We start from the raw sequence: 5,631 nt of genomic DNA, 5'->3' as shown, positions 1-5,631 counted from the left end.
CCCTATGTAGGCCGGATTTCTCTCTCCCCAACCAGAGCAGTCTCAGGTCCCTGTGGCGGGTGTTGTGGGTAGCTGGCGAGTGTCAGCAGACCCTGCGCCCCAGCTGCCCCGGTGCTTTTTCATTCAATGTATCTTGATCACATTCACCCCTTCCTCCAACTCCTCCCAGATGTACCACCCTTCCCTTCTCCAGCTCTGTGGTTTCATTGCCTTTTAGAACCCAAGGGGTCCATTTGTGCTACCCAAATACCCTTAGATACATGTGGATAACACATCCACTGAAATATTGTCAACCCATCTGGGTCATACCCTTAAACCAAAACTGACTGTACCAGCAGTTGTCAATTGCTGTTGTTCTTCAACTAAAGATAAGAACTTCATGCACAACTCTCTTTTGTTTTCCGGAATGGTGGTAGTGATTCTTGCTTCTAACAGCAATACACAAGGGAACCCAACATGCCAAATCTCTACGGTAATAGGTACTAGTGCATTGTAGCTTTCTTGTTGATTTGTTAGTAAATACAATGTAATGAATTGGATGTGATATGCACCCCCATGGGATTTTGTATTACAGTGGCTGAGCTCTAGGTGCTGGTGATGTTCAAAGGGACTTTGTGGGGCATTTTTAGAGGTAACGGAACACTTGGCTGTCAACTTGACTGCATTTAGAGTGTACTAAAAGCTTCTTGGTACATGTTACTAAGAGGCATTTTTATTGATTCATTCATTTGAGATAGGAAGACACATCTTAAATCTGGGCCACATCTTCTTGTAGCAGCCTATATAAAAGACATGGAAGAAGGAAATGTTTGCTCTTTGCCTGCTTGCCCTCACTCTCTGGCAAGTTCATTGCTTCACTGGCATTACAGCCTACATTTTCATACACAGGATACTCTGAGACTTCATGAAGCAAACAACTATTAGATTCTTGGACTGCTAAGAGACAGCCATTGCTGGAATAGATGGGCCCCAGCCTGTAAGTCCCTAAGAATCCCATTTTTATATATAAAAGTTCATCTTATTAGTTTGTTTCTCCAGAGAACTGATTACTGCATAACCTCTCCCTGCTCATCGTCAGTTTAAAGAATGTCTTTGTATGTCTCAAGATTCATCCATTCTGCAAACAAGATTGAGCCTTTGCTATTTTCTAGATCTTTTTGTAGGTTGCAAAACAGAATGTCCAACAATATGAACATTACAATAATAAGGATAACTAATCAAAGTAAAATCAAGAAAAGAAAGCAATGAAAGGGGGGGGGTGTCCAGGTGGCAGGCAGGTCCTCTGCTTACAGGGTGTGGAGCACAAGAGACACGGGTGGAGATGAGAGAGGAGCTGCTGCAAGAACATCCTCAGAGGCGCATGCATTTCTTCCCCTTCCCTCACAAACACACAAACAAGTTCTTATTATTGGATTCTGTAGTTATATCTGCTCTCAATTATTTATGTAAGTTTGACTTTGTATTGGCAGTATTAAAATTAATGCTTCAATATGCTTCTGAAACTTTCATGTAAATACTGAATATGTAGAGCTAGAGTCGTAAAAATACAATTAGAAGATTTATTACTTTGATTTGTTTATTTAAATAGTGGATATACAGCAGAAAATTGAACAACATCTATTGTTTTAGACTTTGGGGACTTGTTTTCTTAGCTAACTGGCATAAAACTGAACTAAAGGCCTTCATGACATAGGAATTGTAAAATTTCCCTCTGACTATCTCTCTACATTTATGTAGGTGGAGTCTAAATCATAATAAATACAGCAGCTGCTGCAATTATGGTTAGTGTCCTACTAGAGGGAAAAAAAATGTCCTGGTCATATAGTGATACACATAATGTGCTCAATTGTCCCTAGATGACTGGGGAAGACAGCTGTCAGAGTGACATAGGTATGGTGATTTGAATGAAAATGCCCCCCTTAGCTCAATAGGGAGTGGTACTATTAGGAGGTTTGGCCTTGGTGGAATAGGTGTGGCCTTATTGGAGGAAGAGAGTGTGCTCTGAGATCTCAGAAGCTCAAGTAAGGCCCAGTCTCTCTCTCTCTCTCTCTCTCTCTCTCTCTCTCTCTCTCTCTCTCTCTCTCTCTCTCTCTTTGAGATCTGCTTGCCTCAGTTTTCTGGGATTAAAAGAAGGTACTACCTTGCCTGGGCCTAAGCTTTTCATGGCCACTATACTTCAAGATCTTCATGTCAAGATCTGCCTGTGTCTTCCAGCTTCACAAACTGGAACACAGGTGTGCCCTCCTTATCTGGATTGTAGTTCATCCAGATGTAGTCAAGTTGACAACCAGGAATAGCCATCACAACAAATTAAAGCTATCTGAAAGTAGAGAAACCTAATTGATAAAAATGCCTGCATAATATCCAGGAGTAAGGCCTTTTTAAAATTAGTTATTGATGAAGGAGGGCCCAATCTATTGTGGGTGGTTCTATCTCTGGGCTGGTGGTCCTGGGTTCTATAAGAAAGCAGGCTGAACAAGTCATGAGAAGCAAGCAAATTAGCAGCACCCCTCCATGGCCTCTGCATCAGTTCCAGCCTCCAGGTTTCTGTCTTGTTTGAGTTCCTGTCCTGACTTCCTTCAATGATTAATAGTGCTACCAAAATGTAAGCGAAATAAACCCTTGCCTCCCAACTTGTTTTTAGGTCATGGTATTTAATTTCAGGAATAGAAACCCTAACTAAGATAAAAGGTAAAGCATATAATAGGTGCCAGCTCTCTGCCTAAGGTGTAAAGTCCCCCTGTTGAATGGCTCCAGAATACATTTAAATTTACAAACTGTTGCTTCACACTTGTGCTAAATGTTCTTTTAAATTCTGACATCTACACATCCTGGAGAGAAAGAATGGTCTTTTATCATTGCCCAGGGGATATCAGAACCACTCCCCCTACCTCCCACAGGTGTGCTATTAGGTAAAAAGCAGAAAGCACTGTGGCCTTTGCCACCATCAAATGTGTGGGGGTGGGGGTGGAATGCTGGGGGAATGTTATCATCTTTCCCTCTAATCACAATGGATGGGCAAATGATGAAAGACAATTGATGCTAGAAGTTTCATAAATACCCACAGGCATACCACTGCCTTTATCCAGAGCTCTGGTCTGCATTTAAGCCAGCCTTCTGACAGGGCTTTGCCCAGAACCACACTGATATGACTTTTTACAGCTTAGCCCCAAGGCAGCTGACATTTGTTTTCTTATTCCTGATATGGCTGGAGAATTCCATCTGTTCTTGTCTTTAAGCGAAATCATGGTGGTGCATGTGTGTGTGTGTGTGTGTGTGTGTGTGTGTGCACATAGGATCAAGGCTAGGTTTAGGTCCCCACTCCAACCAAGGGAAGATCCATTTGCTCCTTAGCAATTCTTATGACTTGTACAATCTTTATGCTTCAAGATCACAATTTGATACACCCTGTCCATTGGGTATATCTTCCAAAATAGGCCTACCTCACCCACAAGTTCTTATTCTTAGGACATATGGAGTCTCCCAGGTACCCTCCATGAGTCCTTACCACTCTTTGACTGCCCATGCTGGGACTGTACCAATAGGAACAATATTAACCTATGGAGCCACAAGAGGTCCTGATCATTGAATTTAGACAAAGCCCTTTGTGATCCACTATAGTTGAGCTAAGTAGCCCAGAACTTCTAGAGCCATGACCCCAAAGCTGTCATTGTAGCCCAGTGACTGCTTGCAACAAGCAGACATTAAGCAAGCACAAGGCAGGGGTGGCTCTAGGGGACTATATATATGTGTGTGTGTGTGTCTGACTGGGAAACATAATCATCTGTGCCAGTGTCTTAGTTTGGTTTTCTATTGCTGTGAATAGACATTATGGCAACTCTTACAAAGGAAAATATTTAATTGCACTGATTTATAATTTCAGAGGTTTAGTTCCTTATCATCATGGTCGGAAGCATGGTAACATGGAGGCAGACAAGGTGCTAGAGAAGGGCCTGAAAATTCTATACCTGGATTGCCCAATAGTAGAAGAAGAGAAAGATACTGAGCCTGGCTTAAACATCTGAGACCTCAAAGCCCTCACCCAGTGACACACCTCCTCCAGCAAGGCAACACTTCCTAGTAGTGACACTCCCTATGGGCCTATTGGGGCCAGTTTTATTCAAACAACCATACTTAAACCATCTGACAGTTCCAGAGTGCAAGCAAGTTTGTCATCTTTAGATCTGCATGAGTCAGGTCCTTAATTACTTCACATGACCTTAGGTTTGAGACTGAACTGATTGGATTTGTTTCAGAAAAAATATCTGTGGTGCAGACCTTCACCAGAAAAGGCAGAAAGTTATTCAGGGTAGACCCACAATCCCACGAATGGTCAAGAAGGTAGGGTAGTATGGGGCTGGGATATTAGTGGGCTAAGATCAAGAGAACATGGAAGTGTGGTGGATAGGGGAGAGGAGAGAATCAAGAGTCTCTCTTGCTAACCATTGGCTGAGGTAATAGACATGGGCACTCCCTGGACAAGCTTTCCTCAACTCTAGGCATTGCTTAGTCAGGCCCTCTGGAGCCAGACCTTTCTTCTGCCTCTGGGTCTTGTTAGGGATTTCTCCTTTCCCTTTGAGCAGATTATTCATCTTTCTCTTCCCCTTTTTCTCCTAGTCATGAATTTACATCACTTCCTGTCCTCAGTACCTGCCCATATCAGGCACACCTATATCCATGATCTTACCCTTCCACACTTGTTACTGCTCTCTTTGCAGTTGTATAGGGAGAGGATAAATGCTAATGTGCTTCTGGATAGAGAAGAAGCAGAGTCTGAAGGAAGCTCATGGCTTTGAGAAAACAATAGAAGACAGGAACATGAGCATTTCTGCCCCCTTCCTTTGACTCCATGTAGACTCTTTGTATCAATGAGCAAAGAAATACTTTCTACATTCTTTTCTGAGTGACTGTTGCTTTATCTATCTTCTCAGGATATTTTACATATTTAAATTTTTGTAGATTTATTTATTTTGTGTGTATGGGAGATTTGCCTGCATGTATGTCTGTGCTCTTCATGTGTGCCCAATGCCCACAGATCCTTGGAACTGTAGTTAGACAGTTGTAAGCTGTCATGTGGATGCTGGGAATTGAACCTAGGTCCTCTGGAAGAAAAGGGTAGTGCTCTCAACTGTGAGCCATTCTCTAGATTCTTTTTAGAAAAGTTTAAGTTGCCAAGTAAACACATACCACACACAAACACATCACACACACACACACACACACACACACACACACACACACTGTCCCCAATATATGCCTTTTAATTTTTTCCAAAATGAAACTTTTCATGACTTTGTGATAAATATAATCAATATAACAAAGGCATAAAATAAACCATTTGGAAAGTGTGACCCTGTCAGGTTCTGTAGTAATTAACACTAGGGAGTCATGTTCTAACACCATCCATGTGCTTAAATGAGTGGAATAGTGCTAAATATCACACTGAAATAGCTCTATGTTACTTTTTCAATCTCTGTAGGACAATAATTAACCTACAAAGTAAAAAAAAAAAAAAAAAAAAAAAAGGTTCTACAAAAGAAAAATCTTACTAGGAAATTATACATTCCATATAAAACAGGCTATTATCACAAAATTAACAAATCTATTAGTAAATGGAATTTCATCATTGGA

Source organism: Mus caroli, chromosome 3 (genome assembly GCF_900094665.2).
Source record: "Mus caroli chromosome 3, CAROLI_EIJ_v1.1, whole genome shotgun sequence".
In the NCBI taxonomy this organism is placed as follows: domain Eukaryota; kingdom Metazoa; phylum Chordata; class Mammalia; order Rodentia; family Muridae; genus Mus; species Mus caroli.
This window is presented reverse-complemented; position numbering follows the sequence as displayed.